Source organism: Lemur catta, chromosome 10, assembly GCF_020740605.2.
Source record: "Lemur catta isolate mLemCat1 chromosome 10, mLemCat1.pri, whole genome shotgun sequence".
NCBI classification, from domain to species: domain Eukaryota; kingdom Metazoa; phylum Chordata; class Mammalia; order Primates; family Lemuridae; genus Lemur; species Lemur catta.
Window position 1 is genome coordinate 73,062,580 of NC_059137.1, and position 14,582 is coordinate 73,077,161.

A 14,582-nucleotide genomic window follows, 5' to 3' on the forward strand; every position below is an offset into this window, starting at 1 on the left:
ATCAGGGGCTTGATGCAGGATGTGAATAATAACCACAACCCTTAAACTGACACTATCATAGTGCTCAGTCAGCCTCCCTCCTTCCTCACCCTTCACGTGTGGCTGCACATCCCCGTCGTCTGACCCAGCCCCGTGCTTCTGGAACCTCTGCTTATTTCCATTCCCACTGCCAGGAAATAAGCTCTGCTGTGTCCTCCAGGGATTATTTCAGCAGCCTCATCTCTGCCCCTCCCTCCTTCCCACCATAACTGGTTGGACAACGACTTTGCCTCATGCTCCTTGTTGATGCATAAAAAAGCCCAGTCCTTTGAGCCCTGAAGCCAGAGCTTGTATTAATAGCATCTGGCCTGGCCTCTTGCTCCTCTCCCGTGTTTATGGTTTTTGGAGTGTGGCATACATTTGTCCACGCTACATCGTGAGCCTGGAGTTCTGCCCCTCTCAGTACGACCGGCCATCATGACGCCTGCCAGCCTTTGCATGACCTTGTTTGTGTCTCTTGCATTGGGAAGTGTTCTTTTTCTTTGTTTTAGCCCATCACAGCATCTCCCTTTGGCTCAGCTGTGCTGGGGCGGCTGCATGGCTGCGTTCCCTATAAAGCAGTGTGGAAGGAGCCTGGTTCTCCATCTCCGGCACCCGCACCCTGCCTTGCCCATACGAGGTGCTCGATAATTGTCTGCTGACTGAATTCACATTCTTAACGTGGGCCGTGTGGGTCTTCCTGAGTATTGCAAACTGAGCCTGGACTCAAGGGGGAGAGGTATCATCTCTCACATACATGGATTTTTCTTTTTAATATTTTCAAAAGCTTATTAAACAATGTGATTTCACTTTCTACTAATAGCCAGCTACAATTCCATCGCTGAATGGGGAAATTTAAAATCTTGGAAGTTCCCCCAGAACCATCTTCATAAACCTGAAAGCTTTTGGAAAATAGTCAACAGCTGCCTAGAGACAAGGGGTAATCACTGTTGTCTGGCCACATGGGGAGGTTCCGGAGCACAGATTGCTGGAAAGTATTTATCAGAGCGAAAAACTTGACCTTTGTATGCTTCGAGAGAACGAGCTTATGCCAATCTGCTGACAGTGTGGAGAGGGGAGGAGGGGAGATAAGGATGTGGGCTTTGGGGGCAGCGGGCTGCGGGGTCTAGAACTGGCTGGTCTTCCCTGAAGATGAAAGGCAAGGTAGATACACAGGTGGCTTTGGGGCCTTGCATGGCTGTGTGAGGGGCTGCCTCATGTTCCTTTGGGCCCTCTAAATTGTACTTCCTCCCCAAACTAAATTTGAAACTTTATTTTTCTCTTCTAAAATTCTTTAACACAGATAATCATTCTAATGCCATCCAACTGAGAAAAAACAAATTTGTTCCCGGATTCCCTTTTGTTTACCTCTCCACACTGCTTTGTCTCCAGCAATACAATTCTGTTCTTTGCACAAGAAACAAAACAGTGTTCTGTCCCTAACTCCTCAATCCCTTGCTAGTCTCTGTTTATTGAAGTACCTAATGCCGTCTCATCACAGTTTAGCCAATGCTGGAAGGCTGGGCATGCTCTTAGGTGAACTATGTTAGGTAACAAATGATTAGTCCCTCCTCCCTCCTTCAGAGCTGAAGGAGCCACTAAGACTCGTAAAAATGAACAAGACTCATTGATATATTAGATGTTGTCCAATTCTGCCAAAGGCATTACCAGGTCTGGCCTTGTATCACTCTGTGATTAATGTTTGTTGCACCATGTTCTTTGGAAGGAAAATAAAATGAGAAAGAATTTTCTCATATTTGATGGGAATGAGCATAATTAAAAAGACTCAGCTACTGAGTCTGCTAAGAAATCAATCACTTTAATTGGAATGAAGATTCCTCACCTCTGTCAGTAATTGGGCTCCTGGTAATTTAAAATCCAAATCCATGACAGTTTGTGATAAATTGGCTCCTTTTGGGCTAAAGAAGGTAAGAAGTTCTAATTACCCCTGGATTATTCCGGAGTGGATGGAAAATCTTGATCAAAGAGATATTGGGGGAGAGAGAGAAAAGCTAGCATCGAGCAAAGGTTTATTGAATTTATTTTAAGAAGTTAAAGAATAAAATTGTTCATTTGACGTGACAGAAATAAGAGCTTGTGTTATTTGAAGATGTAAATTGAATGTTCTAAGAAAATAGGGACCTGGGTATATTCGCAGAAGTTAGGTTATACACAAAGCCCTGCTTACCTGATAGTATGCACAAAAATATTGACAACCTTGGACTCCACTTGGGGAAAAGTCTGGAATTTGTACATTGAGTGTTTAAACGTGTAAGTAATCTGCACTAAGTTTAAGGAAGTGTAAAATGTTTTATTTAAGTGAAGAAATAATAGGAATATACACAGGGCTCTGACTAATGAATCCACTGGCCCCATCTCTATGGGTTTCCTAACCTTTTTTTCTTTGCATATTGCCTAAGAATACCGGAGGAATAGGTTGGATTTTAGGTTGACATACTAGGTTATAAACCTATTTTGAATTGTGTGTATTTTATATATTTGTATCTATTAAAGCCTATAATATCTATATATTATAATATATGTAAAGATAGGTGTAATTTCAAACTTACAGAAAATGTGCAAGGTGAGTACAAAGAACTCTGGTATATGCTTCACCCAGATTCACCAATTATTAACATTTAGCTTTATTGGCTTTGGCATTTACTCTTTATATGCATTTTTTTTTTCTGAACTGTTTAGGATAAGTTGGAGGTATTGTGCCCCTTTATCTCTATATAGTGTTTATTTCCTAGGAATAAGGACATTCTCTTATATAACCAATGCACAATTTTCTAAATCAGGAATTTAACATTGATACATTTAACTAATCTATAGTCCATATTCAAAATTTGCCATTTATCCCAGTAACACCTTTTGCAGCTATATTTTCCCAGCATCCAGTCCACAGTCATGCATTGATTGCACCTAGCTGTCATGTCTCTTGGTCTAAATATGAATTAGTTTTTCAGCTTCTTTATTCTTCATGTTATTGACAGTTTGATGAAAAGTACAGGCCAGTTGTGGTGTAGAATGTCCCTCAATTTAGGTTTGTCCAAATTTGTTTCCTCATGATCATTTTGGGTTATGCGTTTCTGGCAGGGGTACCAGAGGAGCAAGACTGTATTTTTCTCCATGCATCCTGCCAGGAGGCACCTGATGTCAGTTTGCCTTACTGGTGATTTGCCTCTGGTGTCTTGGTTAAAGTGGTGTCTATGAAGTTTCTCCATTGCCAAGTTATTACTTGTCTCTTTGCAATTAATAAGCATGGAGAGGTATTTTGAGACTGTAAATATCCTGGTCTTCATCAAACGAATTGTCTATCAGTTCCATAAAAAGGATAATACAAGTGGAATTATTTGATGGGGAAGGTGAAGTGACTTATTGCTTATTTTCCACCAGTACTTTTACAACCCATCCTCCTTCCCCTCAAAAAAAAATACAAATCTTTAAAATATATTAATATAAGCAAAGGTGTGCAAAAAAGTACATGGGGAAGCAAAAAACCAGTAGCTGGGGGATATATATTCTAGGAGCCCTGAAAGTAACAAACATATTTTGAGAATAAAAATAGTCTGGGCAAATGGACTTTTTGGTGAACAAGGAAAGGAAGGAAAGAATTCCCTGATCAAAATATAGGAAATTCAACTTACAGAGTTTTCCTTCCCTGTCCAGTCAAGTTTGTTCATTTCTCAATATTTACAAAGGTCCAGTCCTTTGGCAACACATACCTTTAATCGAATAGCCAGATCGTGAACCACACAGCATGATTATACTTTGAAAGAAGCCATATAACAACCTAAAGTAAAAGTTGCCTCTGATGACTGTAGCTCAGCAGAATGGTCCCCAAGAGAATAATAAAATCTTGGCTTCCATCTAGCCAGGTAAAAAGCCAAAGGCATCTTAAATGCCTGAGAAATGAAACTTGAAGTTGAAACGTAAGAAGTTACAGGTCATTGGGGGGTGGGGGGAGATTATCTTATCCAGCAAGTAAAAGGCAGCTAGAGGCTGAATCATTCCTTTTGCTCCCTTCCCCCAGTTTAAAACCATAGTTTCTTGAGGTTGAAAGTCCAGGGTTGAAGCAGAAATCTTCAGGAGTTACTGGGAAATGACAGGTGAGCAGGTTAATAACGTCAGGTAGCAAACATCCTGCTATAAAATACACTGGGGGAAATACTTCTGGAGTTCTGATGCACTTAAATCTAGGGCAATATTACACATTTTCTAAGGAAATAGGTTCAAATTAAGGCTCTGGCTGTCACCTCCTCCATTAAGCCATCCCTAAGTCTCCCAGCAACACATTATTCGGCAGACATAGTTGTTTAGTATCTTCTATGAGCACGGCTCTTGTGAATACAGGGGCAAGCAAACCAACCAAGGTTTTGTATTAACTAGGATTTTGGTGGTCATAATCGATAGAAAACTCGATCCAAACTGGTTAAAGCAAAAACAAACAAACAAACAAACAAAAAAAAAAAAAAAGAAGAAAAGAAATTTATTGGTTGCTATAACCTGCTCTTATAGTAAATAATCCAGTTGCACAAGAACAAGAACTCACTCTTGAGAGACTGCGTGAAGCCCTTCTGCCCTTGTAGAGGTCCCACCGCGGCTCGATATCCTTAAATTGGTAATTACATTTCAACATGAGTTTTGGCAGTGACGACCACATCCAAACTACAGCACAGGCCAGCCCCAGGTCTGGTTTGCTCCAGAGGGTCCACCTCTCTAGGGCTCTGCAACTGTGCCCTCCTTCACTTCACACAGGGCAGCCACAGGTCCTCACATTGCCTCTCTATGCTAGGTTGCACAGGTGACCAAAAATTGGTCCCTATCTCAGATTTCCCAGCAAGGGTGTCAAGGCTCGCTCTGATTGGGCCATCTTAGGTCAGGTTCTCATCCCTGAACCAATGAGGAAGGGCTGTGCTAATTGGCAAGGGTAAAGCCCACCTAAACCACAGGGAGGCCTGGGTAGTTTGCTAAACAAGTTCTGCCTTCTGTTGCTCTCATGGAGCCTACAGCCCGGCCATCTGTCTGGGGAAGCAGACAATAAACAAATAAACAAATGCAATATATGAAGTTAAGGCACACAGCCGTGAGACTCCTATGTCAGAGGGGCACAGTTCAGAGTGGGAGGTGTCGGGTGACATTTGAGCTAAGAGCTTAATGGTAGAGCAAGAGTTAATTGTTTTAAAAAGGGATTAAGGAGAAATAAAAGCAATTTGGGCATCTTTGAGGGGACACTTTTCATTTGACTTTCTCTTTGGAGAGTTGGTGTGTGTGATACTCAATATTGAAAAACCAGGATTGGTGCCCTGCAGAGGCTGTAGTTCTTACAAGTGGCCACAGGAGGGCACCTGCAGAAAAGCACTAGCTGGCAGCAGGTGGTCACAACCTGCGGGAGTGTAAATAAAAATAGAAACGTACAAATATATAAACCACTGGTACAGCACAGATGTGTACAGTCATGGATGCTTAATGATGGGGGATACATTCTGAGAAACTTGTTCTTAGGCGAACATCATAGAATGTATGAGCACAAACCTAGACGGTATAGCCTACTGCATACCCAGGTCATATGGTGTAGCCTATTGTTCCTAGGCTACAAAACTGTACAGCATGTTACAGTACTGAATACTGTGGGCAGTTGTAACACAATGGTATTTGTGTATCTAACCATAGAAAAGATAATGCATTGTGCTACCATGTCACCAACTGCTACGTCACTAGGCAATAGGAATTTTTCAGCTCCATTATCATTTTATGGGACCGCCATGGTATATGCCACCAGTCATTGACAAAAACATCATAATGCAGCATATGACTGTACTTGCTGGATTTCAGCTATGTGCACCATGTTCTTCTCCACCTCTTCCCAGTGTCTACAGACCACCAAGCCTAATGTATGTGATGGTCAATAAATGTGGACTAAACATATAGGTGAGAATATTGATGGCTATGGAAAAATAACTTATATTCATGCTTGATTGATATTGATAACATTTTGTCCCAGAGCAAATTAGCAAATGCTTTCCTCGATCCCCCTCCAAGGTTAGATGTTGATGCTCTACTAGAGGCTTCTAAAAGATGAATCAACATTTGCTTGAGGTTTTCAGGGTGGGGGGATCTCAGCTTGGAGATAAACATTGATTCTATTGTCAAATGAACTCATAGCTGCGTTTTGTTTGAACCATCTAATGCTTGTTATTATTATGAAACTATTGGCCCCATTAAAAAATCATGAGGTAAAGCATCGACATCTGGATTCCTGTTTTTCCTTGAAGGGGCAGGTAATTTGGGCCTGGATTGCAGTGTAGCGACCGACAATTGTCTGAAACCAGTAGAGGCTGCCTCTTTAGACAGAGTGTGCTCTAATTTGTCTTTCCTTTATTCTGCCCACTTCTCTCCTATTTGTTACCGACCTGAGCCTTAGGTACTGGGTCTGCAAATAGCAAGATTTACGCTTTCTATAGAAAATCATCCCAAGGTAAAGAGTAAGACATTTTATCATCCCTGGGACCAGCCTTCTGGCCTTTTCCAGCATTTTAACCTCTGCAAACAAACATTCAGCTGTGTGAAGGACGATAGCTTCGTGCAGGTTTAAAGCATTACATAATCATTTCCAGTTACACTCTCTTGTCATTTCCCCTTAGTCTACAGTCTCCTCCATTATATTCCTCTCTCATAGCCCGAAAGCCCGGTGCAGAACTAACCCTGTCCGGCTTGGGTGACTAACTGTCTTGACTCTCCTTTTAGTTTCTGAAGCATCTCTCCTGTTTAGCCCTGAAGTTCAGTCCTGTAGGATTTCAAGTAAAAACTCCCATCAACAATCAATCCCCGGCCACTCACATCACTTACACACATACTTATTCATTTAGCAAACTGGGGAATGATACTGACAAGATCATTATCCTCAAGGGATTTGGAACCTAGTGCGAAACTAAAATGGGAACCTGCAATTGCAATACTTTGGGACAAATGCGCCCCCGATAGGATTGCCAGATAAAATACAGGATGCCCAGTTCAACTTGCGTGGTTGAATTGTTAAATCTGGTAACCCTCCACCAGGGAAGTATCAGGTGCAAGGGAATATATCTGAGCAGGACTGGGGATGGCTTCCTGGAAGAATTGACATCCAGGTCAGCATGAATAGGGGTGAGTCACAAGAAGGAGGAGGATAGGGGAATAGGAGAGTGTCCCACGCAAGAAGAGAAGAGCAGTTGTGAAGGCCCAGATGCAAGAGAGGGAGGCTGAAGCATGGAGCATGAAGGAGCGTGTCTGAGAGGGGAGGATGGAAAGGCTACAAAGTCCTGCCGTGGCATCTGGACTTGGCCCTGAGTGCAACGGGGAGCCATTGTGGGATTGTAAGCAGCAGAATGCTGGAAGCTAATCATTTGAGACAGCTCCTGGTTGGAGTGTAGTGGCTGATTAGAGGGGCACCTGGAGACAGGAGAACAGAGGATGATGCCTGTTGCAGTAATAATGGTGCTTGGTGGTGGAGGCTGGGAGGGAGAGAGAGAAAGGGATGAGCTACTCAGCTGGTAGATGATGAGATGTAGGAGATGCTGGAGAGAGAAAGGTCAAGTGTGAATTACACAATGAGTGGAGGATGGTTCGCTCATTGCGGTAAGGGACACAGGAAGAAGTGGGCGTCGTGCACGATTTGCCTGTTTGATTCAGATGCACTCTCTGGCTTTCCACTGCTCTGCTCGGTGTCACGGGGGCTGACCCTGCAAACTCTACCTCCAGAGCTCCTTGCCAACTCTTCTCCAGGCAAGTTCGGCCAGTGGAAAGCATTGGCAGGAGGCTGGAGGGCAGGAGCAAGAGAGGAGCCTGGCTGTTCCTCCCTCTCTGCTCAGGCTGCTCTGGGCAGCTGCGACAGGACAGCTGTGCAGTCCCCGCCCTCGCCAGGCAGCTCCCTCCCCCGCCCTGGTGCTTGGCGCGTGGTCACACCACCTCCTCTGCCCCTCCAGCCATGCAGTAGCTGTGGCTTCCAGCTGTTACAACTGTCTGGGCTGCCTCACCCTCCCGTTTGGCCTTTTGGCTTTTCCATCACCAGATGAAATGTGCTTTATTGAATGTCCTACCGTGGGCTGTTCTCTCTGGACATTGACTAGTGCAGGGCAGTGGCGTTTGAGGTGCCTGTGTGACACATTTAAAGGAGATGTTTCACAGGAAGTCGCAGATAGAGGTCTGAAGCTGCAGGGAGCAGCTGTGGATGGAGACAGATGTAGATGGTAATCGAAGCGGGGCGTGGATGAGATCCTCCCGGGAGCTGGCAGAGAGGAAGAAGAGCAGAGGACCTAACCCAGAGCCCAAGGGACACCAAAAGGAAGGAGAAGCCCAGGGGGGCTGAGCCGGCACGGTGAGAGGGAGAGAACCACCAGGAGGGCTGTGGCACAGAGACCAAGGAGAGATACTTTCAAGCTAGCGGCATCTTCTAAGATGGTCAACTCTGCCTGGAGGTCACATAGGACTGAGAAGTCCTGAGAAGTTTTCCTTTGGATTTGTCAACAAAGAAATCATCAGGGGCTTCAAGGAGAGCAGTTCCTCCAGCGTGGTGGGGCAGAGGCCAGCCCGCAGCAGGCCGGCGGGGAGAAGGCAGGGGCGACAACTGGGTGAGGTTGCCCTTGACCCCTGGGGTTGGCACCCTCCTCTCTCTCAGGACATCTGGGTCATATGTTATAGGAAACTTGTGTTCTTTTTCTAAATGTTTTTTTTTTACCTTGTCAAATAATAATCATACATGTTCATGGAGTATGTATAGTGATCAGATCAGGGTAATTAGCATATCCACCATCTCAAACATTTATCATTTCTTTGTGTGGGAAACGTTCTAGCTATTTGACACTCTATATTATTGTTAACTATAGTCATCCTACTGCGGTATAGGACACTAGAACTTATTCCTTCTGTCTAGCTGTAATTTTGTCTCCTTTAACAAATCTCTCCCTATCTCTCGCTTTCTCCTATGGGAAGGTTAGGTTCTTGAATCAGTACATCAGACCAAAATCCCATTAATGATTTTTTTTAAATCCCCTAGGTTTATACCCTGTTGGAGACCTATATACTATTTCTCAAAAAGCCAAAAAAGCTGGTATTTTCCGTAGCATTGGGAGAGATTGCTGTTTCCTTGAGAACCAGTTGAAGGGGTCGCTTGCTCTTAGGAATAACGTAGCTGGTGTAGAGCAGGCAGAACTTCACCTCTGCCCTCGTAGGGTCTTGGCTGGAGCTGAGGACTAAATTGACATAAGCTAGATTAACAGGAGAAAGGCATTTCAGTTTCATGTGACACAGGAACCCTCACAAAGAAGTGAAAACCCAGAGAAGTGGCAAAACCCAAATCCTTTTATATTAGGTTAAACAAAGAGAGGCAATTGTGGCAAAGTAACTAGATTATGTAGGGAGGCTAAAGGAAGATACGAATTATTTTAACACAGTCTGTTTGTTCAGAATTCTCTTGGCTGTGACTCCCCAGCAAAGAGTGTTTCTTTTCTTCCGGTTCATCTTTCACCTGGGCGTTTTTATCTCCTGTTTTCAGGAAGAAAAGGGGGAGATTAGAATGTCCTTCTTGCATCTGCTGTTTTTAAAGTGCCTTTGGCTCAAAATAATTCTTATACAAAGTGGCAGATTTTGGGATGCATGTCCTGCCACCCTTCCCTTGGAAAGTGATACAGGTGAGATGCTTCTGCAGCGAGAGGCACCGGAGGACAGAGACTTGCAGAGACAACGAGAGATTACACCTCCTGTCTCCCTCCAACTCTGGGCTCTGGGCTCTCTGAGTGGAATGGTAGGTAAAATCACCGACACGGCTTCAATGATCACTTTTTAAATCACTTTCTTATTGAAAGCAAACTTGAGTTTCTATAAAACATATAAGTTAAATGTTCATATGATGGGGCTCAACTGTATGCTCATGGTCGCCCTTCCCTTTCTCCTTTCCTACCTCTGCCCTCTCTGGGTCTTCAGAGCTCAGCTCCATGTCATCAGCCCATGTGCCCGTCACACCCAGCAAGTCTTCCTCCTCCTCATCTGGGTGTTGTTGACAAATTGCGATTTTCCCCAACTCCTGGTGATCTCAGCCCTCCACAGTGGCTGGAAGGCCCAGGGAGATGCGTTCACTTTGAGCCAGCACCTGTGGCCTCCATGACCAGGTGGAAGCGACGAGGCAACCCGAGTGAGCCGACGCCGAGATATTTATATCAACGGGCATCGAGGAGAACGGGAGAAATAGCAGCTCTGCCGTGTCCCAGCGGTTCTGTGACACACGTGCCTGAATCCACATGTCGTTATACGCCCAGCCTTCCCTCGCGTTGCTCTCCCTTTTGACTCCACTCAGGTTTCTTCCCTCTTTGTCCCTTGGGGAAATCAGTCCCAGCCCAGGGGGAGTCCCCAAATACTTCCTACTGCCAAGCCCTGTTTAGGCTTCAGAGCCACCTCCTTGGGTTGCCCTGTCAGTCATTTCCAGCCTTGGGCTACTTTCCTGGCATCCCTCCTTATCAATAAATCCCAATGATTTGTTTTCTTCCACGTATGTACAACCGTTATAAACGCATTTGTGATCAAAATCACACAAAGAAGCAAACATATACTTTCCATTAGACCCTAGAGGTACTAGTTGGTGTTAAATTGTTTCTTCACTGTTCTCATTCCTTGGACTGCTTTTTTTTTTTTTTTTTTTTAAATCCAAGCCTGTTTTTCTTTAGGTGATCATCTACTAAAATACACAATATTATGTGAGTTTGGGTTAGTGATATATTTTACTCTCAATTTCAATTTGCATCATTTAGTCTGTGGTATTCATTGGAGTGGTATTTTCAATATGCTCACTCAGGGATTCACAGTAACAAAAATTCTTTTGAAAAATAATATCTTGGCTGGGCATGGTGGCTCATGCCTGTAAACCCAGCACTTTGGGAGGCTGAGGCAGCAAGATCACTTGAGGCCAGGAGTTGGAGACCAGCCTGGCAACATAACAAGACTCCATCTCTACAAAATATAAAAAAATTAGCTGGGTGCGGTGGCGCACACCTGTAGTCCCAGCTACATGAGAGGCTGAGGCGGGAGGATCACCTGAGTCCAGACATTTGAGATTGCAGTGAGCTATGTTCATGCCACTGCACTCTAGCCTGGGTGATAGAGCAAGATCCCATCTCTTAAAAAAAGTAATAAAATAATAATATATTATGATTGCCAAGCCATTTATACAGCATAGTCATATATTCTTAATTCTTTCTCAACACCAAGCTGATTCTGGCTGGAATTGCTATTGCATCTGTGGGGTCAGCTGGGTGCTGGCTGTCAGCACTGCTCGTGGGGCTGACTGCTCCCCATGTCTCTCATCCTCCAGCAGGTATCTGTGGCTTGTGCTTGTGGCCGTGGCAGGACTCCAAGTGGGACTGCAGAAGCTGCAAGGCTTCTCTAGGCTGGGGCTCCCAAATGGTCCACCATATTTCTGCTACATTTTATTGGCCAGAGCAAGTCACAGAGTCGGCCCAGATTCACTGGGTGGGGAAACAGACATCACCTCCTGATGGGAGAAGCTGTAAAGTCATCTTGCAAAGCGGGAGGATACAGGAGGAGACTACTTGGAGACATTTTTGCATTTTTGGAAGACAATTGCTACCTTACTCAAGGAGGTCGTCAAAAACTGTCACTTTTCAGACATCCGGGTTTCTATAAATCTCCATCCCTGGTTTGGCAGTACCTAAAAATTCCCAGTCCATTTTGGTGAGGGGGCATTTTGTGATGAGTGTTGGCTTTCTATATAAGTAGTTCTATTATTCCATTTCTACTTATCCATTATTTACAAGGTTTCCTGTATGTATGTGCAATTATATTTCTGTGTATATTTTGAGTAATAAATTGCACAGGTCTCTTTTCTTCCTCACCCCCTAGAGATGTTACAGAGGTAGTAAAAATGTCCAAATTTGTGAGAAATTGGAATAATCAGGAGTTACCTGGATGGAATGCTATTACGATAGCAATTCACGCTAGAGTACCTTTCATCTGAGACACTCAGGGTCTGTTAACAGATTAAAAGTACTAAAAGACACCGAGCTAGAGAATTTTCATTATCTTGTGCTCTGAAAACTCAGACTTTCATTGGTTTGAATGGGCCTGAAAATACATTTTTATTACTAGGGGCATAGAAGCCTCTAGCAGCGTTCTTAATAAAGCAAGGTGAGTTATAAGCAATCGTCTGATGAAGGTAAATGTACTGTACTCCATTTTAAGAAAAATACAATATAAAAGTCTTACCATGGAAGAAAATCTTTATATGATCTTTTAAGAAAACTTCAAGAAAAATAAAGACATGACACTATATTAAATTTAAAGCCAGTGACTTATAAGCAAAGAAAAGCAAAGACAGTCTGATGAAGGCTGTTGCATTGTTCTTGGCATTTTTTATGTCTCACCCATTTCTCTGGCCTTTTTAGATCATAAGCTTTTAGGGCACACAGAACAACCCCATCTTGATGTAGTACTGAGCAAATGCACCAAGAAGTTCTCAATAAATAGGCATTAAATTCTAAGTCCAGAAGGGACCCTGAGACGCCCTCTGTTCACTCCTTACTATTTCTGGTAGGACCGTGTTTTAACCAGCCCAGAAAAACGGATTTTTTTTTCTTTAATCTCCAAATTCAGAGACTCTACAATTATTAATTAACTTTTCACCTTTGCCTTGTGCTCTTTTTTTAATGTCAATTTTTAAACCACGGTAAAAAAGCACAACAAAACTTACCATTTTAACTATTTTTAAGTGTCAAGTAGAATAGTATTGCTTGTATGCACATTGTTGTACAACAGATCTATAGAACATTTTCATCTTGCTAAATTGAAACTCTGTACCCACTGAAAAACTACTGCCCTTTCCCCCTTGACCCGCAGCCCCTGCCAACCACCATTCTACTTTCTGTTTCTATAATAAGAGTTTGACTGCTTTAGATGCCTCATGTGAGGGGAATCAGGCAGTATTTGTCTTTCTGTGACTGGTTTAGCATGATGTCCTCAAGGTTCATCCATATTTTAGCATGTGACAGAATTTCCTTCCCTTTTAAGGCTGTATAATATTCCATCATATGTATAGACCACATTTTATTGATCTGTTTGTCCATAGATGGACATTTGAGTTGTTTCCACTTCTTGCTGCTATGAATATGGGTGTACAAATAGCTCTTCAGAACCCTCCTTTCAATTCTTTTGGATATTACCCAGCAGTGAGATTGGTGGATCATATGGTAATCTGTTATTAGTTTTTTGAGGAATTACCATACTGTTTTCCACAGCAGCTGCACCATTTTATATTCCCAGTGTATAAGGGTTCCAATATTTACCACATCCTCTCCAACACTTGTTGTTTTCTGTTCTTTTCGGTAGTGGTTATCCTAATCTGTATGAAGTGATATTTCATTGTAGTTTAGATTTGCATTTTCTGATGATTAGTGATGTTGAGCATTTTCTCATATGCTTGTTGCTCATTGGTGTATCTTCTTTGGAGAAATGTCTATTTAAGTTTTCCTCATATGCTTGTTGCTCATTGGTGTATCTTATTTGGAGAAATGTCTATTTAAGTTTTTTGCCCATTTTACAATCGGTTTATTTGTTTTTCAGTTGTTGAGTTGCAGTTCTTTAAATGTTCTGGGTGTTAACCCAGATATTTTTCATATTATATAGTTTGTAATATTTTCTCGCATTCTGTAGGTTTTCTTTTCACTCTGTTGATTATTTCCTTTGATGGGGAGAAGTTTTTAATTTTGATGGAATCTCATTTATCTATTTTTGCTTTTGTTGCCTGTGCTTTTAGTGTTATATCCAAAAAAATCATGCCAAACCAAATCCAATGTCATGAAGCTTTTTCCCTATTTTTTTTTCCTAGAAGTTTTATAGTTTCAGGTCTTATGTTTAGGTCTTTAACTGATTTGAGGTTAATCTTTGTATATGGTATAGGTAAAGTTACAACTTTATTTTTTTGCATGTGGATATTCAGTTTTCCTAACACTGTTTGTTAAAGAAACTATCCTTTCCCCATTGTGTAGCTTGGCACCCTTGTTGGAGATCATTTGACCATATATATAAGGGTTTATTTCTGGGCTCTTTATTCTGCTCCACTGGTTTGTATGTTTATCTTTATGCCAATACCATAGTGACTATAGCTTTGTTACAAGTTTTTAAATTATGAAATGTGAGGCCTCTAGGTCATTTTCTTTCTTAAGATTTTGGTTATTTGAGGTCCTTTGGGATTCCATATGAATTTTAGGATTTTTTTTCCTATTTCTGCAAAAAAAAATGTCACTGAGGTTTTGATAGGGGTTGTGTTGAATCTATAGATTGCTTTGGGTAGTATAGACAATTTAATAATATTAAGTCTTCCCATCCATGAACATGGGATGTCTTTCCATTTGTGGCTTCTTTAATTTCTTTCAGCATTATTTTATAGTTTCATTGTACAAGTTTTTTGCCTCCTTGGGTAATTATAAGTATTTTGTTCTTTTTGATGTAATTATAAATGTGTTTGTTTTCTTAATTTCCCTTTTCAGATTGTTCATTGTTACTGTATAGAAATGCAA